Raw genomic sequence first — 27,138 nt, 5'->3', positions numbered from 1 at the left:
GCCCGGGCGGGCACCCGCCGCGGCCCCCCTTCGTTCGCCCCGCCACAACCCCGCCGCTGGGCCGCGGGCAGGCGCCCGGGCGGCTCTGCGAGCGGCCGAGCCCGGCCCCGGTCCCGGGAGACGGCGCTTCGCACCCCGCCCGCCCTGCCGTCCGTGAGGGGCGCGCACCGCGTGCGCCCCGCGGCAGGAAGCGCTCCCCTCTTCCCCGCCGCCAGCCAGGCGCTCCGCTGAGCCTTTGCCTAAATTCAGGGAGCAGCAGACGTTGACCACTTTTGCCTAGTTTTGTGTAATTTGATTCTAAACTCGTTTTGCCCCCACCACGCAGCTCTCCATGGAAACCCATCACTTTCCACCCCGGCCGTTGTCAGCAGAGGAATGAGTAAATGAGGAGTCGAGCAAAAAGCTTTAGCTGCACATCTAGCGTCAGTATGAACTGCAGAAGCAACAGGTAAACACCTCCCTCTAAAAGTCGGATTTTGTCATAGCTTCTTCTGCTTTACCTACTGTTGGTGGTGTCAAAGGTGACTGCTGTGCCTTAAGGGAAAGCAGAGCAATCCAGGGGGGTTGAGGAAAGCCATCTGTGCCATTAAGAGGAAGTTAAGAAGTTGCAAGAATCCTTTCTAGAAGTTAGTTGTGTAAAATGAAAAGCAAAACATACAAACAAACAAAAATCACGTGTTACAGTTCCAAATAAAAAACACGTTTGGACTCCGCAGAAGGCAAATGCAGCTGGCTTTTGGTCTTTGCTGTGCTCAATAGCTGCTTGAAACGTATGCTGCATGGGTAGGTATTCTCAGCTGCCTCCAAACAGTACTTTTCATTAGATGTTTCATTTTATAGGGGGAAAATTTATCATACACTGGTCTTTTTTTGTTTTTTTTCTTGGCATCTGAGCCAACTAACACTAAGCAGAATCAGAGGGACTCAATGAAAACAAGATGAATTGATTAAGAAGAGGGGAGTTTTTCAGGGGCTGCAAAATGGTATTTGCCTGATAATTAGGTGACCTTAAAATGCATTTCAAGGGAAGCTTTGTTTTCCAAATAAATAACAACATATGTACTAATTTATAGTGGAGCTAGTTAATAGGCCAAATCCTGCAACCTTTTCACAGCCAAAACTCTCCTTACAACTGATCAGGAAGTGCTGCAAATTGTGGTTTGTAAGGTCCTGTGTAAATGCTAGATACAAATTCTGATTGTATTTTTGTTATTGCAAATCAGAATGTACAAGCAAGATGCAAAAATACACAGAGAGGATCTTTGCTGTGCATACAGTTACATCACAAAATACATAAATGGACAAGTGGAAAAAAGGAAAAACAGGACATGTGAATGTGCTTGCTTTAAAACTGTGAATTGCTGTAACTGTTTTCAATCTGCTGTGGTTGTTAGTCCCTTTGGACAAAATTCTACTTTTCTTGTTCTCATGTATAATCTTACTGAAAAGACAAAACCAAGACTGGTTTTGACAGTAAGGTAAGGAGAATTTGGCCTTTTCAGCACATACTGCAAAGGATAAAGACATTTTTAGAAATGCCAATTGAGAAAGACTTTAATATGTTTGACTTTGTCACCAGCCAGAGAAAAAAGAGCATTCTAATAATTCTCCACATATGAATACGAGGCAAGCTAAAGTCAGCACAGAGCTCCAACAGATTTCTTTAGTTCATTTTATGTTTTGTTTTTATCGTTTCAATAGTTAAAGTAAAAATATAGGGGGAAATTCTCTATGTTTAAGTTTGGGGAAAGTGCACTATAAAATAGAGCCCCTACTGGTGTTCATTAGTTTTAACAAAGAGTCTGGTCATAGGTTAATGCTGGTAGATGATATTGTAGCTCACCACATGCTAACTGTCGTCACTGTGAAACTAGTGCAGGGAAGCCTGTGTCTAAGAGAATAAGAATTAAAGGAACAAAACAATGCTTTCATACTGCAGTTAGTTTGCAGAGAGAATAATATTGTATCCACATGTACTGTACAAAAGACTATTTTCGTGATCACAAAGCCATCAAAACTCTGAAAAATAGTTTTTATTTTACAGAACATGTGGTGCAGGAGGTGTTAGTAACTATGCATTTGTAAAATTGGAAGAAATAGTATCTTCAAACTTGATAAAAAGTAAAACGAAAAGAAATATTAAGTTTGCTCCAGTAGATTCTTAAAACTGCACTACCCATCTGAAAGGTCGAAGTCTTTTGGCATTTCAAGGGACTTGTGCAGAACCAGAAATGTAAAGTATGTGTTAATTTGTAAAATATAACAATGATTCAGATGATCTCACTGACATGAGAAAAAAAATTACAGAAAATGAGGTAAAGAAAATGTCCTCATCAGTCCTACCTGACTGAGGTAAATCAGCCTAATTTTGTTGAAATCAATAGAGGTTAGGGAATTTCCTTTTGTTTAGTCCTCCCTGATTTTAAAATTCTAGAACTGTGAAGAAGAACCTGTGCCATCAGGTTCTTAAGGACTGGCAGGCAAGGGTTCTCTCAGGCCCCACCACAGGCTGACTTTTTGTATCCTCCATATGCCAAGATCATTCATCATCACTGATAACAAACCATAGATATCTCAAGCCATCTTTTGAAGACATCAGTATGATTCTTCAACTTCCACACCCCTCACCCATGGTTTTATTTAAATCTGTGCTGCTGTTGCTCTCTTACCTTACATAAGCAAGGGCAGAATCCCTGCTTCCCCCAGACCCTCAATTCATTCACTATCTGTTAGGAGTGATTTATTTCTGGGGATTAAGGTAAGTATGAACAGGTCATTCTGTTAAATTTAAAATACCCGCTTCTAGCAATGCAAAAACCACTATCAGTCAGAGACTTTCCTTAGTTGGTTTTTTCTCTTTACTTAATCATTTAACTCTAAAAGCTTATACAAGTTTATACATACAAAAGTGTTTTAAGAGTACCTCAGTTTTACATTATATACAATATTAGCTCCAGTAATTGTTACCAAAAAACGGCAAACCTTTAATCCTCTTCACAAGGATATAGTTATTATTTTTTGCATTAGCTTTGTATATCACTGTTAATGATATCATTGATTTTAAAAAATCTATAAGTATATTTGTTTCAGATTTTTACAACTTAACAAAATAATCTAGATAAATGGAAAAAATCTATTCTGTTTTGAATGGTGCTTGCTACATATCATATGTCTGTTGAGATTAGAAACAGAAGCTCACATCTGTGTGTTTCTAGGGTGCTTTGTCAGTGTTATCTCAGTATAAATAAACTTGTTTATTTATAATCAAGAAAGTTTAACTAAATATCTTCAGATGCACGATATGCATGTTAACCAGTGCTGCAATTTTTTTTTTTATGAATGAAAGGAAGTTTTTTCCCTTTTAGAAAGTATTGTATTTGATATCTCTTCAACTGAACGGTGAGTTTCCACTGTCAGTTAGCTCACTAACTCTGAACACTTGGTCTGTAATTCTATACTGTTATTTACATGCTCAAAATGAGGGGTTTATTTAAAAGGTATGTATTTAAGACTACCTCAAACAACTTGTCTTTAGCAGATCTTACTTCAGAGCAAATCTTACAGTTACATCTGAACTCAGTAGTACAATCAGATGACCTGCTGAGTAAGATATGTGTCAAACTGTTGTGAGCTTAATACCCCTACTGGTTTAAAGTGCATCAGCTCTAAAGGTGCAAAGTTAAGCCCATAGCAGCTCAATGTTGTTATGCCACACCATTACTCCTTATGATTATATTGAGTTTAGTAATTCAGTGAAATTTACTCCCAAGTCAAAGTTGTTGCCTTGTGAGTTACTTCTCAAAGTCGTATTGTGATATTCATCAAGGTCTTTGTGGATAGTATTAGACAGCTGAAAATATACTTTCAACACACTATTTACACATTTATTTAGAATGCTTGGCCAAGACACTGCTTATATAGAATAGGCTTTCACAACTGTTTTATTATATCCTTTTCATTTAGTGATTCCTTTTTCAGAAAAAAAATTATGCTTGACAATTGTTTACGTTTTGACAGAAAGCTCAGCCTATACAATGGAATGTAGTAAAGTACTCTGCTCAAGCTGAAAGCACTTAAAAGACAGAAAGGCACTCTGTGTGAACCTGAGTTCCTCACCATTTCCCAAGCTAAAGTTTTCCTTCACATTGGAGCTTCTTCATATTTCTAAACAGAATCATTGAACAAGCAAATGTATCACCTGATCAACTATGGAGTATCAGGCTACTCCAGAATGATCAACAAATAGTTCCCATTTTTGGAACACCTCAGAAGAGCAAGGCTTCAAATTTGAAACCTGCAAGTCATCTGTTGGAGAAAATAAAATTGCCAATTTCCAAGAACCACAGAATCATTTAGGTTGAAGAAGACCTCTGAGATCATCAAGTCCATCCTTTGATTGAGCATCACCTTCTCAAGTAGACCATGGCACTAAGTGCTGCGTACATTGTTTCTTGAACGCTAAAAATAAAAGAAAAGCTGCTCTGAGGAAGAAATTGGATCTCTAAGTTTTGAACATAAAAAGAGAGTTAAACCAACACAAGAAGAAACATAATAGGTCTTAAATCCTACCCTACTTTTAAATCTTTGTCCATGATGAGCAACGCAGTCAGTAAGATTTCTTTTGTACATTAAAGATTTCAAAGTTCTGTTTGATTTCTGCCAATACAAAGGCCAATCCATCAAAATTCTAACCTTTTCATCAAATTCAAACAACTGGAGAAGAGAGCACATCTGCTGATCTTTCAAGAGCATGAGAAAAGCATCCTCCTGCAGTTCTTTGCATTTCAGGAGTTAGTTGAGAACTGTGAACACATAAATGTTAATAAACTTGCAGAGTTCTATCTAAAAGCTTCTAGCTCTAAGCAAAGAAAAGGCAAACATAACAATTCAGGACCTTGGGTTTGTGAATCTCTGATAACAATTATTTCCATTGTCAGCAAAATGGATTTGTTTTGTTTCCGAAAGAAATTACTTGCTTTGAAGGATTAGATAGAAGAATGATAGAAAAATGGCATATGAAAAAAAATTTGGAAACAGTGATTAGCCTATCCTTCAGGCTTTTGCTCCTTGCAATTTCAAACTTTGTTATTCAAAAGGTTAAAGCAGATACAGACACTATTTTTTAAGAACTTGTGAGATTTCCTTTTGATTCAGACTTTCAGTGAGATTTAAGTGTTCAACCTTAATTTCATGGTTTACATAAATGCCTGGCTTTAAAAGATTAAACATTTTGAGGTAGATGTGTATAAGCCTAAAGTTGTTGATTTACAGGTGCTATAGAAATCTTGTTCCAATCTTTATAAAAACTCTGCCTTTGCTGAACAGCATACACAATTTTCGATCACTATTGCCTTTGGAGAATGTAGAAAAGATGGTATAGCAGAGGCTACTTATGGAGAATTCACATTATTGGTTAACATTGCATGGTTCTTCTTGACAGTTACATTGTAAAATAATACAATAATCCTCTTTTAGAACCGTTGCATCTTCAAAATAAAAATAGTTCAGAACTGTAGTATAATTTATAAATATATGTGAGCACATGGAAATATTAACACTGAAAAAAGTAATAATGGAAGATACCCTTAAAATGGGCTTAAAGGACGTGAATTCTCAGAGTAGAGGGTTGTCTTTCTCCAGAATAAAGATAATGAAACTTAACTCCTCTGCCAAACTGTAACAGCAGGTTAGAAGAGCAAAGAAATTTTGTATCCCCAAAAATGGTGGCAATGCTTCCTTGTAGTAAAATTATCTCATTTGTAACATTTGTATTAAAAAAAAAAAAAACAAAAACAAAACAAAAAACAAGCCATAAGACCTCATTTATATCAGAAACAAAATCAGGGAATTTGATGTGGTGGCTTCATGCTGTCTCTACCCACACATCCCCACATTTAAAGTAGGTGGGAACAGCAGACAGGAATAGAAACCTTATACAAAAAGAAAATTTTTGGTAGAAATTGCCAACTCGGACTGAGTACAAAACTGAGCATTTATGATAAAACTAGAATTATAGGCAACTACATTTGTTTATTAGTAAATGTTAGAAAGATGTCTTCTATTTTTAAATTAGTAAGTTTAAAATATTCTATAAGCCACCTATCCCAGCCCTATTAGTCATCCAGTCTGCTTCAGAATTTTTTCTGATTTAATGCAGAAAAATGGACCAATCATGTCAGGAATTATACAGTGACTTAAAAATTCTTTCCACTGCTTACATACACAATATGTATTTTAGATGCTTAGTGGTATTACCATCATAATCTATTTACAGCATTTTCTCTTCTGAAAAAAAAAATCAACCCCCCTATTCTTCAGTAAAGGAATCAGTATAACTCATAACCTATAAACAAACAAACAAAAAAAAAACCTAAAGAGGAGAATATAGAACTGGGAATGATAATATGGAAGGCAATGCAGGACAATACAGTATGACATGAAATATGACTCCAAGAGATGTTTAAAAACTGAGTGTATTAAACTGCAGTATATTCTTCAGTTTATCAGTATAGCTGCATTATGATTTTTATTATGTAACAGTATCTCTATTATACTATTAGCTCACACTGAGAAAAAGAATACAACAGGGAGGAGGATGGATCCAGGATCAGGAGAAGCCAGTGTAGAGGTGACTGAAAACTGATCAAGGAAACGAAGTCAAGTAAAACAAGAGAGGTAAGAGAAGATAATGAGATTCAACTTCAAAAGCTGTAAGTAAATCAAAGGAAACAGTTCATGCAGTGCAACAAGGTGATTTCCTTGCTGTTTGTAAGGAGAGGCATACAAATAACCTTGCGTTCTGAAACACATCTTTCTTGCTGTGTATATTTAAAGAAAGCATTCTATAACAGAGCTAAACAAAGATAATCACTGTTTTTTTTAGACATTGTCCTTCAGCTTCTTACCTATCTCCATGCGCTGAAGATATCATGAAACCTTAGAAATTAACTAGTCTCTCAGTCATTATTCATTTAGATGACAGTGTGAATATCCTATTTGCACTTTCCCTTGCCACAGGAGAGAAAGACTTCATTATAGGTACCAGATAGAAAGCAAACATTGTAGAAATGATTTATTTTCTCCTATCTAAAGGATTTATTCATAGGAACTGCTGTGTGGTAGCCTGCAGAACAGGCTGCCTTGCTCTTTTAGCCTCTGTAACTGGGAAACCCATTAAGACCACATGAGTTGTCAAAGCATACGGTATGTTACATACCATATGAGTACTGTCCACAGGCACTCGCTTTGAAGGCAGGCCAATGGCAAACAGTGGCACCAGGAGACCAGCTAAAATATAGAGAAATCAAGGTGACAGCACATAAAACACAAGTTGTGCAAGACCTCTGTTAAACAGGCAAAAAGCCAAGAACACATGGCTAAAGGGTTTCCAAGCTACTCTCTAGAAGTCTTTTGCTTGACCTGAGGTGGAAAAAAAATACTGGCATCATATGAGATGTTCTGAGTTTTGCTTCATAATTCCTAATCTCTGCTTCACTCCCTCCCATTATTCTGAGACAGATAAGAATAAAGGTGCAAAAGTTGGTGTATTTAAGCAAGGTCAGGCAGTAGCAATAAACAAATCGACAAGCCACACAATTGTGATCATGTTCCTGGCCAAAACCAGGAAGTGTCAGGCAACAGAGAACTCAAAGATCTCCATTGTGGAGGAGACATTAGTTTCTATTTGCAGAGCTCCCTGAAGATTAAATGTACTGTATATCATTACTATGTAAAAAGCACAGTTATCGAGTAAAATGCTATATATTGTCAGAAAACTTTAGAATTACTTACAAATACTTTTTCTTAACCAGCTGATGCAAATCTGGTGTCTGGGGTTGCTCCTGCATTTTCTGCCAGTGTAAAAGCTTGTAGACCGAGGACTCTACCTGCATAGCTAGATATCTCTGTAAGCCTGACTCATGTCCAATATGAAGGAAACAGGTTTCCCTGCATTCAAAGTAAATACTACTGTATGACACCTGAGATTATTAGTACATCATTAAAAAAAACAGGAGGAATGGTTATCCTGCCAAAACAAGACCAGCAGTTGTTCTGATAATGAGATATCAGATATAATTCTGATAATGATAATTTTCCTATGAGTAGAAATATTTCTGAGAGAACATCAAAGTAATAGTAATAACTAATCCACTTATGTGGTACCTAACCCTATTTTAAAGGTCCTACTGTCATAGATTTTTTACAGTTTTAATTTACTCATATGACAGAAAGATACAAAAGCATATTTTCATCTTCATTTTTGGTGAAAAAAGTACATAGATGCAAACGAGTGATCTGTTGAAAGCTACGCAAGTTGGGTTTAAAGTTACATCGGTGATTCTATGATCTCTCACCTCTAAGCTGGTGTCCTAGCAGACCCAATTATTTTAATATTTATGCTAGGTAAAATAATATCAACCCAAGATGTTACAAATTCAGTCATTTCATAAACAAGTAAGATAATCTGTACTTGTCCGATCCCATGGCTTACCTTAATTGTCACGTGAAGGAAAGGAGAGGAGCAGACTCTAGAAGCATATTATTAGGGATGGCTGATTTAACAAGATCAGTGTGACAGTTTTTCAGAGATAACGAAACTGGCTTAACATTTTGCACAAATCTTTTGTACAAATTTTTTGTAAATATATGCGGAGGATGGGTTTAAAGGGAAAATGGTGTGTTTTAAACAAAGCCGATCTGGCCTGTGCTGCTTAAAAGAAGAAAAAGAAACTACTTTAACACATAGCAGTTACCCAGAAAAGGTAAACACATGCATAGTACAGATCAGAGAATGTTGGTGGGTTGTTTTTTGCTTCAGGAAACCTGTGTTTGGTATTTGCACATTGGTGCCAAAGCAGCACCTCCAGTTTCATTCTAAATGTAGCAGGATTTCTTTGTACTTTACTTATCCCCTCATTCATCAGTCTGCACATATTAGAAGAAAGTCTTCCTTTGATCTTTGGAAATAAAGACATCTCTTCTGGAAAAGTATTTCAAATGCAAAAAGGAGCCAAAGAAATAATTTTTGCAAAGCAATGAAGAAACCTGGATGTGGGTGAAGAGATGGAGGTTTTAAAATACTGTCTGTATGGTGCCAAATACAAAGAGGGAGGTCCCTTGCCTGGTTAAACAGCTTCCTTCTTTGTAACCAGGTGTTCTAGCACAAAAAGCCTCTCACTAATTGAGGCTGGGGGCTGTGAAGGCAAAAACTTACACAGATAGGACTCTTCCCATTTAATCAAAATCCTAAAGTCAGCTTTAAGCCATTGGTTGCTCAGAGGAGAGCTGACCATTCAGATTTAGCTGAGTTCTGACAAGGAGGATAAATATAGTTGTTTATACTGCATATACCCCATGTTATTTCTTATATATCTCAATCTATATAAAAGTGTAATTGTTATTGTCTGTTTTCTACTTGATATTTATAGAAGGGTAGATCAGTTTTGGTTCCTTCTTGACTTGAGGTCACAGAGGTTAGAGTGCCTTTAAGAAACATACATAGTTTCACAAGCTAGGAAAACCATATAGTTTATAGTCTCTTTTAGTATGACTTCTAGAGAAAAAGATATGAAGGCACAGCAAAAGCAAACAAGGATATAGTTTGATTGGAAGAAATTATGTGGAAATTGGCCAAATAACAAGCTCTGCCTCTAATTGTCCCTCCTGGCCTATGAAATGCCCCATAGTAGTAGAAATGCCCCATATGAGCAAGTTGTTCCTCCTCCATTTTGGCCAATGAAAAGGCCAATGATAATAACTGCTGCTTTACTCAAAAAAAGGAAGTACTTAGAGAGCAAAACCTTCCTCCAAGTTTAGATACTGACTGCAAAACACATTGCACTAAGCTGTTCAGTCCTTAGTACACAGGGAGTCAGCTGCATTTGTTGAACAAGCACAAATGTGCAGTTCTGATGTAGTTGGCAGTGGAGTGTCATCTTGCCCATCTTAACACATCATAATTTTTCCCAACTTATTCTTCATTTTTGAAAGACTTTCCAGTATACAAAATCAAAACTAAAAATAAAAAGAAAGAGGAGAGGGGGGAAGGGAAGAAAAAAAAGAGGAAAAAAAGGAAAAAGTGAGACAACATCGTTTTCCCTTTAATGGCTATGAATGCTGCAAGGTTTCTGTGGTGATTCTCTAGCATACCAGCTTTCAGCTTGAGGGCTGCTGAAGTTTTTTTCCTGCTTTAGTAACCTACAGAACTTTGCAAGAAGCATATGATTTTAAGGCATTTAGGGCATTATGTCAAACTTCTGCATGTTCTCTTCTAAAGAAAGGTTTCCCTTTAAAGAAATTAATCTCACTTCCAACTTTCAAATGGTTAATTTAAAATTCCTAACATCAATCAGTAGGTTGCATTGTTTGTATTTCAAATATCCATCAGCAGTTTGTCTAATTTAAGAATAATAATTGCTGTCAGTGTTTCTAGACAAATAGATACGACCATCATAGAAGATCAGCAGTAGATAATAATGTTCTAGGTGTCTTGGGGCTTGGTCTTGAAAAAAATTACCTCCTTTCATTTTACTAAGTATTCAGAAATAAATTGTGTGTTTTAATAGTTCATCGGAGACAGTCATATATTGAAGAGATTTCTCAGTTTCTGTTCCTCACAGCTTCAGGGTGACATTGGTTGAAAGTAATCTTGGTAACTTTTATTACCTTGTTAATTTTTGCTTGATTTCTTCCTATGTCTTCAAGAAAAGATTTTGTTAGAAATGTTTTTATTTTATTTTATTTAGAAAAATGAGTAAATCAGCAAGCAAATGGTGATGGTAGGAAAATATAGTGCATCATATAAAATATATTTCAATTAATATAAATCATGAAGTGCATATTTATATGAAGAGAAGTAAAATACCTTAAGAAAGCAAATGCCATCAGTTAAAGAGTATTGCAGTCAAGTTTCCTGCTGAAATAAATGCATTTTCAATTTGGTAAAAAGTGAAAGTTCAATTAAATTGATTTTGTATAAAATCAACTTTCATAGAAATACCTAACTCACTTATCTTTAGTTGAGATACTTTCCCAATTTACCAATTACAAAATTCTTTAGAAGTATTTCCAATTTTATATACTGTGAAAAAGAGTGATCTGTCTCTTTTGGTGGTAACATAGTTGTCATCATCTCTTTTAAGCACACCTGATGTGTTCAAAGGAGGGTACATGTGACTACATATTTCAAAGGCCTTTTCGAGTGTCTTTTCAAAATAAGAGTGTTTTTTCTCAGCTCTTACATCTGGGATGAAAATAATGTTCCTGCATTGTGTAAATCTCATTCAAAAGATGTTTGATCTCCAGATATGTACCCTTAAATTCTGAAAAAGCATCTATATGAAGCAATGTCTTTTAAGAAAACAGGGAGAAAAGCAGTCATAGGACCCTTTCAGAGGACAAGCTGGATGAAATGACTGAGAATAACAGAGCTCTGCTAGAGGGAGCTCTGCAGCTATATATTTATTCAAGTGAAATTTAAAAGAATTTGCAGTCTACCTACTGTTGTAGGCAAAGTTATTCAAAACTTGGAGCTAGCAGCCTAAACAGCAGTAATAGCTAGGGAAGACAGAGATCTGATCTCTAGAGCCTATAAATGGTGGCATATGATCTGCAGCAACCAGATTTCAACATGCCAAATAGGTAACCACAGGATCAGCCCAAGCCGACTTAAGAGGATGTGATAATGTATAGGAAAAGGATCACTTAGCAACCTCTTAGTGAAAAAAAAACAAAAAACAAAACCAAACCAGTAGAAAACTAAGAAGAGCCTGGATCCTGGTATTACAATGGGTCCAACCTATCCCTTGAGGGGTGAGGAGCTTAGATGCTAAGAACATAATTGCCCAGCACTTTCTTAGTTTGAAGTCCCTCATCAGAAGCACCCAGCTTGAGCTTTAGCACTATTGATAAAAACAACTTTCAGTTTGTTGATTCAGTGGAAACCTGGTGTTGAACCTTTTTATGGTGGCTGGCACATGTAATTTCCATAACACTACACAGAATTATGACAAGGTAACTTGAACTTGAAATACCATCATATGTTGCGTATTGTCCTGAGCACAACATCTAGGTCACTAATGATCTGTAAAACATTAGTTTTTGCTTTCAGCATTATTTTTTATATCAGATTAGAGTCTGCTCTTAACATTGTATGTTAAAGTGGTAGTTCTGTTACTGATGCAATAACGCAGAAAATATTATATAAAAAGATACAAACTTTCTTTTTTATTTTCAATCCTGAATGTAAAGAGAACATGCTTTTGTACAAGAAATGCAGTGTAAAGCCTGATATTGGGTCAGGCAAAACATCCATTGCTTTCATGATAGAACCAGACAAAGCATATGAGCTCTGATAAAGTTGCAATTTTTACTTATGTGCTTTACACTGGTCGAGAATTCAACTCATTTTCTCCTTTAGGCCCATAAATTAGAGTCAAATTGTCTTGGTGCACTTCTTCTGCTCATTCCTTGGAAAGTGTGCTTCGTATCCACTGTTCATTTTGCTGCCTGCACACAGCTGTACAGCCACAGCCTCTCAGCGTCTGCTTTGCATTAGCAGACCCTGGCTTTGCTAGCAGTCAAGGCAGCACAAAATTCTCTTGTGTGAAGCAGCCTTCCTGCAAAACCTGTGTGAGGCAAGAAAATACTCTGACATTTTACCATGCTAAATGTTCTAGCCACTAAACTGTTGGGAGCAGAACTAGTTAAGGCTTATTTTAGAGGACTGTGGGCTACACTGCAGTGCTATGCACAGAGGTAGCTCTAAATGAAAGAACATACAAACTGAAAACGTGTCATAAGGCATCTTTTTTCTCACAAACAGAGGGGAAGAAGAAGTTTCCTTATTAATGCTCCTGCTTTTACTTTATCTCATTACTGACTGCTGTCTGAATCTCCCTCCCATATACATATTACTGAGCAGAAGTTAGAGCTAAGTGTTAAAAATCAGGGGAAAACGCCTGACTGTTACAATATATTAGTGACAGGCTTTAGCTTCCTATGCTGCACTTACAAGTAAACTTTACTGAAAAACTTCATTGAACACAACATATCAAATGGTTCCAAGAGGAGCTTATTCCCATGGATAAGAGAGCATATAAGCAGTTACAAGGCAAAAAAAAAGGACAGCATGATCAAATTTTTCCCTCCTTAAAAACGGGAAAATACAGCCATTCTTATTTAGAAATTATTTAGAGTATTTTAGCAAAGAATTTGTTGTTAAAAATATCAGAGAGAAAGATCAAAATAACCAGCTGAAACAATGGCCTCTTGAGTCTAAGCATCTTAACAGATGGTTTCTATTAAATTTCTATTGCTTCTTCAAGAAGAACTGCTTTAATGTCTACTACAGTTTTATTATTATTATTATTTTGAGAACATACCTACAGTATTTTAGACATATAATATAAGGGCAAAACTATGCCAAAAATCTGACAGAAGCATTTCTTACAGCCTAAACGTCTACTGTTTTTTTGTGCTGCTGATTTAGGTCACGTTTTCATTTACTTTCTACTACTGTTGGCCTTGATGAACGATTCTGTTCAACAGGAGGCTCTTTCAACACAGTTCAGTTTCTTTTCATTGTTTCCTCATGCTTTTCTTCAACAGCACATTTGAAGCAAAAGTGCTTTAAAGTATTTTGTTTCCTTGGATTTTAAAAAGCACAAGTATTTAGGATGTACAAGAAGTCATCCAGCAATTCTTATGGAAACTTGTTGATGTAGAGTTTGGTCCTGATCCCAGACAAGAAAACTCTCATGACTTTAAATCCTTTGTAAGCATAAGAAATAACTATGTAATGTACTTATCTTGTATTATTTCATAGGAAATATGTTCCAAAATGACTAAGTGATGTAAGTCAGTATTGGTACATCGTATTCCAGGACAATATACCATTTCTTCTTCTAGGATACATGCTATACAAAAGCAGAGATACATAGAAATATGGCCGATTTTAATATACTCAAAAGACCAGTGGAAACAAGGCAGTGAGGAGAAGAAAGGTAGCACACAGAGAACTCTCTGATTTCCCCTATTTTGCTGCTACAGTCAAATTAAGAACCAGAACTGGGGCTTCCTATTATCTTGGATTGATTCTAGGTATTAGTTGGAATTAACTATATTTAAACTTCCATAATTTGTATTTAAGGATGTTTTCTGTCTCTGCATGATTTCCCATAGTTTTCAGATTCAGCACAAGGAAACCTTAGGGAGATTCTCCTCAAGAGATTCTGTAGTCATACTCCAGCGTGATGGCTACCCACATGGGCCTTTTATTAACCTGTGACAGCTTTAAACCCTGATTCTTCCAAATGGCCTTCAATTTCAATTGCTCATAGAAATAGTAGGTACTATCTTTTTAGTAAATCTCTCTCTCAGTTTAGTAGCCAACAAATAAACAGAATGAGCTTCTAAAATGATGAGACTGTAGACTAAAATTTTTAAATAAACTTAGTATAGTAGCTCCACAGGGAGCACAAAATTTAGTAAAAAAAAAAATACTCACCTGTTTCTCTAATGTTCTCACCTTATCTAGTCTAACTGTAAGCAAGTATAATGATTTCATCAAATTTCTGCCTGCAAAAATACCATGATTACTACTAGCACTACCTTTTTTAGGAATAGTTCATGACACTCATCTGAAAGGAAGTCAAACTGTATTTCATTGTCATCTATTACTCTGGTTTTCCCAACCTCAGGTGTATGCAATCAAGAACAGAAAATAAATGTGCCAACACAGTGCAGGCATATTTTCATGATCCACAGTTTGGAGAGAAGTGAAATGTTTGCTGGAGGGGTCAGATTCTCACGTTCAGTAGGGGATAGTTGTAAAAGTTATCATCATCATCATCATCATCATCCTTTTGTTTACTTATGCATTTACATTTTCCTCTGTGTCCTTCCAACTTTATATCTCTGTTCCACTCATGCTAAAGGAAGTGGGACTGGTCTCAGCCATGGTCTGTTTAGGCTACTAAGCAGTTTCATCATTTCTCCTTTGCACTTCTCCCTAGAAACTACAAAGACCAAACTTCCTGCTCTCCCTTGCAGCATCCATCACCAAACTGATTAAGCAGGCATTTAAGACAGAATTTGATGTTTCTGTCCTTTAATCTCTTTGGGTCATGGGTAGATCTACAGCCTCCAAAACACATGGATACATGGTGGATATGTGTTCAATACCAAAAATAAATTGTGTATTTTCAGTGTGGAAATCTAGGAACAGATACAAACTTACAACTGTATGTGAAACTAAAGTGCTGGAGCACATGACAGTCAGAAACAATTCACTTTTTATGGTAGATATATGTCTGAATTTATTGAATAGGAACATGGCATTGAATAACAGTAAGATCACAGTAAATCTCTCTTACTCTCCAATGACAACAAAGTAAGATGACAGTAACTCTCTCTTACTCTACAAAATATGGATGATTGCAACAATCTGGAGGAAAGAAAAAACACAAAACAAAAATATTTTTGCTGTGGATATGGTACTTACAAGAGAGAGCTAAAAGCCCCACAATATGACATCAAAACTGCCAACTAGAGTCACTCAGCTCCACATGGGAGTTTCTTAAAAACACTGGGGAGAGAATGCATAATATTAAGCATAAAAACAAAATAGCCAAAGGGTGTCCTAAAAAACTATTGAAAATCAATTCCATCAGAAAAAACAATAGCATATTTGTTCTGTCAGGACAACACAAGACTGAACATACAGAAGCTGTCAAGCCTAGTGGAATTTTTAAAGATTTTTTAAAGAAAATTTGACCAAAATAAAACCACAGCAAAAATCAAAACTAATATAAGAGTCTGGAAGCCATAGAACTAAAATATAAAATTAGTTTCTTAGCAATAGCTGGAAATAAAATAGAAGGTAGAGTGGAAACTATTGCTAGCCCTCTAGCAGTAAAGATTTACTCTATTTAGCCATGCAGATGGTAGACTTTTTCATTAGCTTCAATAGCTGTGGGATCAAACAGTGATTTTCACTATCCAAAAGCCCAGGCAACATATGGGACAAAAATTAGGAAAGTGGGACTGAAGGAAAGAGGGGGAAAAAAATGTTTGATTAAACAAACAAACAAACAAACAAACAAACAAAAAGTCTAAGGCTGAGACTCTGAACAAGTTTGGTTTTGTGCTCTCATTGCAGTTTCAAACTTTTATGTACTTGAACATCTAGTAAGACTACAAATGTCTTCTGAGCTATTTATTTATTCATTTACTTTTTTATATAGTGGGTCAACTGCAGTCAGACCTGGTCTAGTCTGTTTTCTTGGCAGGAGGTTGAAAATGGATGATTATTAATTCCCTTCCAACCCAAAACATTCTGTGGTTCTGTCTGGGTTATGTCTGGGATTCTGTGAGACTCTGATTCTATGAAACAGACTGTATGTGTTATCTCAGTGACCAATTAATTGCATTTCTGTCCAGTAAGACCTTCTGTATCCCTTCACATGCAGGTATCATTTTTTTCATTCACTGCTATCACCTGAGTGTTAATATTGCAACATATTTTTCCATAGTTGTCTGAGATTAAATTCTTGATTTTAAAAGAAGTGAGTAGAACGGGTTGTAATATGCACCTAGATCAGCCATTTTCATATATCAATGTATACCTGACTTCTGGCACTTGCTGGTATCTTTTCAAAACTGATTAATGTAGGAGAAATTTGGGATTGAATTTATTTTATCTTGGAGATGTATTATCTTGATTTTCCATACCAAATTTGTTTTTCTTCATGCAGTGGTTTTGCTTTCATTTTGGTGGCAAAAAATGCTCATGTTTTTCAACTTCAGATGATGTGCAGGTGTGTTTAGAAAGATTCAGTTTTCATTTAATCAATCCTACAGAATCCATAGTGAGCACAGTGAGTTCATAGTCTGAGAGAAGGCATACCAAGAAATTGGTATTTTTCTCCGTACAAACTGAAGTTTCCATCTCTTAGGTGCCAGGAACAATCGAGGGGTATAGTTTAATTGCAAAGAAAGATATTTGCCTGAATTGCCATTTTTTCCCCTCAATCATAACAACTTTTTGAATTTATGCCATAAAAGTTAGAGTGAACTCAATGTCCAGTTTTGTTCTGGACATACATTTGAAGCTTGTGTTAGATCATGTTCAACAAAAACAAGGATACCAGGAACAATTTAAAATCCAGTGAGAGCATGAATATTTTCCCCTGGGCACGCCCCCAAATATAATACTTCCAGTAGGTTTCAGTAAGTGATTGTGAAAGGCATCTGGAGCATACAGACACACAAAGGAAAACAGGATCTAACTGTTCACTCCAGAGGAATAAATAGGCTCTTTACCTTTGAGTGTGTAGGGAAATTTTTCTACCTGGACATTATGAGGAGTGAATATGGGAACAGGAAGAAAAACAAAGAAACAGTCATTAAAGTAAAAAAAGAGAGAAATTGTGGTAATGACTGAGGCAAGCAGACTTAATACAACAAGTATCAAATAAATGAGTTGAGTAAAACACACTGGAATTACAGAATTTGCTTTAAAACCAGGTATGTACAACTGGGAAGTATGCTTAGTGACAAACTTGCTCATGCAGCAGTAGGATTGCATGCAGGTAGTCCTGTATATCCCCTAGGGAAAGGACTGGAAAGTCCTTGAGTATTGTACTTGAAAATTTTATCAAAAGGATGAGGCCCTTTGGTTTCACTATAGCACAACAAAACCAGGATACTGATAATTTGTAACCCAAACACAAGGCATGTCAGGGATCAGAGGGCAGGAAATATATCAGTTGTCTTCATCAGTTCTGCCAGGATTATCCTAATAATGATTACAATTTAACACAATCGTATTGGAGTTGCTTTTGTGAAAAAGATAAATTTCTTAAGGATTTCACATATACTGATAAGCATTTTCACAAAAGACCTCAATAGTTCCACCTGGGATCTTTAGATGTGGGGAACCTTTCATTAAAAAGGACTTCTCTTTCTCATGTTCTAACTGGAATGCTGAAGATGTTCCCACCTACCATGGTAGCCTTATTCTGCGAGTAGCTGTCTTTGAATCATGTGGGAACCAATGAAATTAAGGAGATAAAAGTTCAAAACCAAAATAACAAAATCAAAATAGAAATACAACCTTTATATTAAATGTGGAAGTTAAATAAAAGTTGAACATTGCAGACATTCCTTTCTGAGAAACTTTTCCTGAAATTCCATGTAATCTTCTCAGTTGGAAGCTCTGGGTCAGAGTCCCCAGTTACAACACTTTAATAGAAGGTGGGACAATGCCATTAGCTCTTCTGATGAGTTTTTGCAAGGCTGATTCCACTTATTTTCGTTCCCAATGAACTTGTTTGCAGACATGCCCTGAACAAAAGAGACAAGATGACTACTGTTGTACCCAGCAAATTTTGATACAAAGCTGAGTAATAGATACAGACAATAATATTTTATTGCCATCACAAATTGTCTTGAAAACCCAGGAGATTTTTCTTAGTCCATAAATAATGTAAATAAATTAATCCAAGTTAGATTTGTCTTTGCATGTTAGACTATGGTTATAATCCCTTTTGTTCAATTAGCATCAGTGGCTAGAGTTTCCATTCTATTCCCATTTATTGGGAGCTAGCAAGCAAGCATTGGCATAGGCAGAGTATTTTGCCACAAAATATAGAACATGAGAAAAAAAGTTCTGTATTTTTTTGTTCTGAATATGTGTTGTCATAGGAGGAATGTTTGATAGCAAGTTGGTAAACAAAAAATTTGTCAGTGCAGAAAGAATTGAGAACAAATGAAGTGGTATCTTGCTTTCTCCCAGTAATCTCATCGATCAAAAGCAACTTATGTGTTTGGCTTATTTATCGGTTTGAAACTCCCCTAGAGTTTCTAGAGTCTCACCAAGAGATACTGTTGACCAAAACTCAAGCCAAAAAAACATTAGTTCTTTCTGAATCTAGCTTTTGGTTTGCAAGCCAAGACTCAGTTCTGAGTTTTAGTGTGTTTATCCAAGTATAACAAAAACCCCTCATCATGAAACACTCAACCAACCCCAGGAGCAGACAATTATTGGAACTAGTCACTGACTCAGATGTTATAGATGTCATGGAAAAGAAAACTAATATAATTTTTCTTGAGCTGTCATGGCATTAGATAGTCTTTACCAGCATCTTTGTCACTGACACTCTAGTTATCTCCTGTGATGCTTCAGGACATTGCTATGCTAAGCCTTGAAAAGGATTATTAGGTAGTATTGCACCTACAACTGTGAGAACAGTGCTTTACTAGTGGTTTACTAGTGTCTTAATGTGCAGCAGACAATTTTTTCTTGAGCTATTTATAATCAGTCTGGATGAGCAAGTGGTCCAGACAATAACAAGGAAATCCTTAATCATTATGTATTTTGGTGATTTCTAATTGGAATTTATATATAATATGGATTCTGTATATTGCACTGTTGTTATCTCTAGTCCTGTATGAAATGCAAGATCCAGAGAAAGGCATGATGAAGAGCAGGGTCCATAACAACCGTAATTATTCCTTTCATTGCTACTTACAGAAAGTATGGATTTTTGAAGCTGTTCAGAGGATTTGGTGTTCATACAGGTACCACAATTTACCAAGGCAATAAGTTTATTCACATTTGATCTGTTCAAGTAGAAGTACTATACTCAACTAAATGAAATTATTTAGGTATTAAATTTAAAATAAATTGTTGCTATTTACTTAAGTAAGAAATGGAAAAGCTCTAAAGTAAATATGTCCAGTAACCTACTGGAATGAAGGAAGTTCATCTGTTATTTAAATTCACTGGGATTTCACCCATGGTAGATGCCATGCATGGAGGTAAGCTTTATACCTTTTACCCTTCCAATTCTCTCCCTAATCCAGCTGTTGGAGGAGTGAGCCCAACTGTCCCGCAAGGGAGGATTTTGTAGGACTCTACAGGAAAGATTATGAAGTTCTCCTGACCTGGAACAGTAAATTAGTGAAATTCTGTTTTCTTTTGTAATATAATAATTTCTAGTTCCATGCTCTCAGCCATCTAGCCATTCAGCCTTGGCACTTGAATTCAACTTTAGCATTGTTCTGGAAAGATAAAGTACCAGTTTAAATCTGGTTCATTCCTCTGCTGTTCTCCCTTTCAATTCTGTCTTTGCTCCATACTGCCACCACATTTATGTTCCTTCTGTTTGCATAAGTAAAGAAACTTCATAGCTGGATTAAAATTTTTGGGCAAGGTCGTCTGGTTCTGTTTTTGTAAATTCTGAGACTGTGGTACATGTAAAACCACTGTTTTGTTCAGAAGAAAATATCCTTGATAAGGTGTTGCATGTGAATACTCATTTATGGTTATATTTATTATATTTTATAAAATTATTTAGAATCCTGCAGAGTTACTTTGTTTACATAGAGAGGCATGCTGCAAAATGCTGAAGATGTTTTCTGGAGATTAAACACTTTGGTTGCTTGATCTACATACAGTGCCCTTGATTATAATTTTTCATTGTGCAAATGCGTAAAAGGTCATGAGTTCTGCGTTGTGGTGGCCCAGAGCTGACAGTGAACTGACTGACTTAATTTGAATACCGTCCTGTCTCTATCCTGAAAGAGACAGGAGAAAATATTAGCACTAGAAAAAAATGTAGTTCAAATATCGTGGGTAATTTCTCCTTCTTGTTTTTTCTCTAAAGTTCATGAAAGTGATCTTGTTCCTTTTGTGTCCCCTACTCATATCCCTTTAACAGTAAATGGCATTACATTAAAAACAACCAAACCAGCTGGTACTGCCAGTTACAGGTCATTTTCACGGTGAGGCTGAGACTATAAGAAATATCCAATGCTTGTACTAGGAGAATGGCTGGACATGAAAATCAAACTCATGAATAGTAGTTGAAGTGAAAGAAAAAACCTGTTCTCTTCAGTATTTAAATTTTAATAGCAGTTATTTTGAAGCAGGGAGTCTGAATTGTGGGGGAGTGTAAGACAGCCAGAAGACAAATGACACAGAGATGATAGTGATAGAAATCTGAATGTTGAGTTTTCTGTGGGTTTGTTCTCGGAGCAGTAATAGTCATGCTACATATGGACATTTCGTATCTCAAGAAAACCTTAAATTATATTCACTGATCAGTACTTACAACATACAAAAAAAAATTAAGAGCTTACACAATTTGTTATTAATATCTTGGTGCTATTCGCTTAGATCAAATAAATAATTTCTGTGAACTGAGAACAGCTAGGGTATTGTAATTACTGTTTAGCCTACATTTTAACAGTTGAAATTACATTAAAATATATTGTCAATCACTTCTGATAAATTTTAGAATCCATTTGAAAATATATATGGATTAGGGAGACTAAAACCTTTTATTTATTCAACTTTCCGAGTTTATTCAGGAATTTGTATTTACAGGTCTGAAAACTGTAATTAATATGCCAACATTTCCAAGCTCTCATGCATACATTTTGTGTGAAAGTCATTCCACTTAAGTTTAACTACTTGGTTCTTTCTACATGGTATTCTTCATCATAAAACAGTTACTTTAAGTTGGTATGGAACCAATAAAATTGATCCCAAATAAAAAATTCTAACACCTTTTTCTATCTACTGTTTTCTATCTACTTTTTCTATTTACTGTTTACAGACTCTTTTTCCACTTTATAAAATAAATTTTGAGAAGTACCTATGATTAAAAGTGGTTCTTTAAAATTCCCTTAATTAAATTTAATTAAAATTCCCTTAAATAAAATTTAAGATTCAGTCTGGAGATCGGACCACCAGCAGGATGACAATGCCTTCTGGAAAAACAAAACCAGTGTACATATTGGTGTTTTCCTGAACAGTCATCCTTTCAGTGTTGATAGCAATCTAAATCAAGTAAGAATCATAGTACTTGGGGATTTGCAGCTCCTTCATACTCTGCACTTCTGTACTGGTATAGGATTTTCAGGGAATATTTACACTTCTCTGCACTGTTCTTTACACTGTCTGGGAAAGATAATACTCTGTTGGCCAATCTTGAGGAAAAGGTAAGTATTCAAAAAAGGGGAAAGCTGGCGATATGGATGATCTAATAAAAGAGTTCATCATGGTAGCTCAGGCAGTTGTTTTCTAAACCAACACCCTTTTTCAGCTTGGACACAAGTAGGAATGGATATCTTCTGAGTTAACTGTGAGCATCTAAAGCTGTGTGGGCTAAAGTACAGCTTACAAGGTTTCTCAAAGCCAAGGTCAGCAGACGCTCCCAAAAATGCTAAATGAAGTTTTGAGTTTGGTTCCCAATAGATTTGCAAAGTTAGAAAGGGAGTTTTGTAATGCCATTTGTTTTTTTCCTTAGAAGCTAATGAACTCTTCAAAGACAGAAATCTGTTTATTCCCATTGGCAACCAATAACCCAAATGAAATAGATATGCATGTTCCATTGGGATTTATACAATTTGCTCTAGCATTTATATTACTGGCTTGTACAAAGGAAAGAAATAGTAGTTTGAGCTCATAATATGTTGGGCAAAATATCAAGAAGATTAGGCCACATGGTAGAGCAAAGTCTGATGAAAAACATACATTTACTGCAGAGAAATTTTAATGCCAAAAATCTAAGAAATCCTACTGCAAAACAGTGTCTGCCTTGTATCATGGTCTTTTACCCCCTCTCCCTCTATAAGATTTTCTTAGGAGGAAACTGGGCCGATTATTTCAAAAAGACTAGGAGAATTAAGGTAGGCATAGACAGAAGATAGAAAAAAGTCTGGATTTTTTTTTTAATTAGAAAGAGTATTAATCTTTTCCTGTTCCGTAAAGTGATGTCTGCCACAAATACTGAGGAAACTACAGATGTTGAAGGAGACCATCAAATGCACTTTAAGATGTTTATGATATTATTATGATCTCATTTGAGATTGAATCTAATATTAATTATGCTCTGCAGCTGGTAGTGCACCATTTCCCTAGGGAATAAGGAAAATGCTTCCAATACATCACATCCATGAAAAAAAAGCTATGTTAGACAAACTGTTCCTTCACACATTGCAAGGCTGCAACCTCTCTCTGCTCTGCTCAGCAAGGAGTTATAACCCAAAACACAGCTGCTCTCTACAAGAATGAACAGCCCAACATCTGCTTCCTTCTCACTAGCCAGAACTATGCTGATGGCACCCCTTTTCTCACAGTTGTCACCCCAGGGAGCATGCTGCCAAGAAGGCTGAATAGATGTCAAGCATGGCTGTGCAGGACAGCCTTTACTTTCCACCTTTGCTAAGCTGGGCTCAGTACCTGTGTGCTGCAGAACTCACCCTCATGAGCCCTGCTTCATCCAGTGCACTATTGTCCTCTCAAATACATTTTGGCACAGTGGGTAATATACTGTTTCCTACTGACACAGAAGCATGCTGGGGACAGTTAAGTCTGTCAAATCTAAATGATCTTATTAGTTCAAATCCTTCAGCTCTGGTAGTAGCATTTGGTTATGGTTCTTTCACTGACTTGCTTTCCGTTTTTGTTGTACCAAGATACAGACAAAAATGCATTTTTCTGTCTTAAAACTAAGAGAGTCTGCCTTTCAGACTGCACTGACAAAAGTAAGATCACCTCCCTGTTGCAGACTTCGCCTCCTGAGTTCATTCTCCTGGCAAAGTCACTCTTTTTAAGTGGGATCCTCTGTTGCATAATTACTCAGAGAAATATTTACTCAACTTTGAAGGTGTTGTTACAAGCACTGTCCCTGTTGCAACCTCTTAATCTTTTTTTAGTCATCCTTGGATAGCTCTGAACCCAGTCTCAGCCATGTGCAAGAGTGTCCCAGAATGGTTAAGATTCAGCCAGCTATGGAATTTTAACCTTTTAAGCACTGCCTAAACAGATGTCAGTTGTCTCTTTCCATTTCCTGAGATCTTCCAACTTACCTCTGACTACTGTCATCACAGCAACCCTTGCCATTCATCACGTCATTGTCTGCAGAAGTGATTTAAACTTCACATCTTATTTTGACCATTAAATCTTCCTCACCCAGCTCAGTTCCTGTCCCCGGTTCTGTCCTGTTCACCCCTGTGTCTTCCTCAACTCCCATGTTCTTATTATTCGTGCCTGGCTGTCGGGAGGAGTTGAATCGGAAAGAAAACTCTTGTATGTGTGACTCTGACAAAGTGAGGCTGAGGTGGATAGCATGAACAGTAAAACCTCTCTATATGTATATTAGAAAGATCCCTATATATAGAGATTTGTATTAAGTTCTTCAACACAGTTGTGCACTCCTTCACACCTGCCAAAAACTAGGGTTTTTTCATTCTTAGCAGGCAGGCAGACAATAAAAGTAGGAAAAGACTGTTAAATAAATAAATAAATAAATAATGCAGCCTATTTGGAAATCAGAAAAACATGTAAGACATGCTGCAATAAAACCAAAACAATATATGCAAGGTTTATTTCAAACATATATAAACTTTTTACAAGAAGTAGAAACCAGATTCAACAGACCAGCTAATCTAATTTTTCTGACATGAGCAAAATAAACACCAGCATAGCTTAATGTGTCCATTTGAGCATTTACTATATGTTAAATGTTTTATTTCTGCTTTTCTCAAAATAGAATTGTCACTTAAAATGCTAGATGCCATACTAAGTCACAAGCAATTTCCCTTCTTAATAAATCTTCACTTTTTGCATATGCTTCTGTTAGAAAATGCAAAGGATAAGGAATATTTTAGTTTATTTGTGCTCTGTCTTTATAATAATTTCATTCCTCTGTACATTTTCAGTTGTACAAATATTGGCTGATTGAGCTTCACCTTATCTGTGGGAGGTGCATTCTGCCATGGACAAGTCTCTTCCAGAAGCATCAGATTTAACATGTTTATATTTAAATTGCATTTGCACCTTCAGGTCCCAGAGTGCCCCTGGAGAACCCAAAGTTCCCAGCCCATCAACCTTGCAGTCCTGTGTCCCTTGCAAGCAGAATAAAACCAAGCCAAGTTCAAGACACTAAAAATCCTTGCAAAAGGTGACTTGAGGGACTTTCTCAGGAAAAAACAGCAAGCCTTACTCACATGCCAGCTATGGCATGGAAATGGAGGATACTTAGCTCCATCAATGTGCTGCATCCCTGTGCCCTCCTCCATATTTGTGCGCCTCTCATCACAGAATCATAGTATGGCTGCCTTGGAAGGGATCTGAAAGATCATCTTGTTCAACTCCCCTATCACTGGCCTGGACACCTTCCACTAGACCAGATTGCTCAAAGCCCCACCCATCCTGGCCTTGAAGACTTCCAAGGATGTGGCATCATCAAATTTTCCACTTGTTGTCTTTCTGGACATCAGTCTGCCTTCTAATACTGTATCATGCTCCAATTATCTTCTCCTTGTTAGCTTTTCAGAGACATCTGAAAATTCTTACATGTATTATTACCCCATCTCCACTATTAAGAGAAACCCTTAACCTCCTCATGCTTTAGGTGGAAGACCAGATCTAGGACTGTGTGAGATGAATATTTAAAAACAAATCAGCGCTAGCTGTGCTTATGGCTTTTTACTTGATGTGAGGAATGGCCTGGTGTCTACCAGATGAACTTGTGTCAGGAGACAAGGAGCTCTCAGTGGACACTCCTGGAACAAAGTTGAAGCAGACTGCAGCATGTGCCTGCTACGAAGGAGACAACACATGTAACTCTTTGGTGTCAATAGTTGTGGAACGGACAGATGCTTACAGATCAGTAAATTCAAAATATTTGATGGGTTTTTTAATGGTATAGGACACTCGAGTAGTCATGAAAGAGAGAGGCTTCCCACAATTCCTGGCAGGAAAGCAATTAAATAAACCAAGTGGCCATTTTGTTTTTAAGCTTGACGATATGTACATATGTTTCCCTTTTTGCAAGTCTGGATAGCGAAATTACCTTCGAATTGAATGTGACTGTAGCTGTGTTTTAGATATGATGCTTTAGGTAAAGCCTGCACAATCCTGAACCAAAAAAGATAATGTAATAATGATTACCTGTTCCCTCTTGTTAAAATTCCCAATTTTTTTTTTTTTTTGAGAGTCATTCAACCCCCTTGACAGATCTTAATTTTTGTTTCTCCAAAATTTCAGGATTTATGTTTATCCAGTGGCAAAGCAGCAACAAGGTCAAGTAACATATGATAAGCAACAACACTCAAAGGTTAAAGCTCATGTTCTCAACTATTCAGTTGCTCCTGTGGAAATGAAGTAAACCTGCCTCACAAACTTAAACATAATCTGAAATAGTGACAGTGTGGTCTGTATATTCCAAAAATATTTGTGTTTCTACATAAAATAAACACTTCATGTAAAAATACACTCATTTGCTATGTTCGGCCTACTCTGTGTGTCAGAGTGATATATTTGTCCCCTAAGGATTTTGTGGAGATTTTGGGTGGCTTTTTAGGAAAAGCTTTTAATCAAGGGGAACATGTAGCATAGATGTTTATCATGTATGCAACAAGCCAAACATTAATACTGCAGTATTTATAAGTTGGTTGCATCTCATAAAAGTGCCCCACAGAGGGGAAAAAATGAGAAGACAACAGTTAAGAGGGAAGTAAAACAAGATTTCTTCATAAAGAAGTTATGTCGTGGGAATAGCCATGTCTCAAGAGGAAAAGACATGGGAACATTTCCCCAACTGTCAGGGAAGATGAACACAGAACCAGAACACAAGCCATTTTAGTCTAGATAGCACAAGAAAGAGCATATCAAACCCCTGTAGTAGCACAGTGGGATTTTCAAAGTCAGATTTTTATGAGGCACAACCCTGCTGTTACTTGCAGGAAAGCTACTAGGTGAGAAACCACATGTACCAGTGATTTATGGGGATTATAATGGACATAGCTCTGTTTGTGATGCTGTGGTAATTTAGTAGAGATTCATGCTCTGCTAGGCACAACTAACATGGCATGTTATATGTAGTTAAGGCAAGTTGAAAGCAGATTACTCCATAAGGTGTATCAGATACTTTTGATGTGTATGTGATGTGTCTCAGTGACTTAGATCTGTGGATTCCCCTTTAGGCACAGACATTACTTTTCCAAAAGATGCTTAAGGGATGTTTTTGCTTAGTAGGGGTGCTAGTTCTAGTGTTATCACTTAAAGTGTTCTTACACAAATTGTCAGGTTCATCTCATCCCATCTCTTCATTTTTGTAGGAT

General features: G+C 36.6%; 1 long non-coding RNA gene across 1 annotated transcript; it reads left to right on the top strand.

The window, feature by feature from the left end:
* Nucleotides 1-81: 81 nt before the first annotated feature.
* Nucleotides 82-26,526, top strand: LOC146424660 (uncharacterized). The gene is made up of 3 exons (XR_014846907.1): nt 82-448; nt 6,561-6,675; nt 26,063-26,526. It is a non-coding gene; the product is annotated as an uncharacterized LOC146424660 (long non-coding RNA).
* The last annotated feature ends 612 nt before the right edge of the window (nt 26,527-27,138 follow it).

The sequence above is a fragment of the Lichenostomus cassidix genome, chromosome Z (assembly GCF_008360975.1).
Source record: "Lichenostomus cassidix isolate B80296 chromosome Z, HeHo_3.0, whole genome shotgun sequence".
Taxonomy (NCBI): domain Eukaryota; kingdom Metazoa; phylum Chordata; class Aves; order Passeriformes; family Meliphagidae; genus Lichenostomus; species Lichenostomus cassidix.
This window is presented reverse-complemented; position numbering and strand designations above follow the sequence as displayed.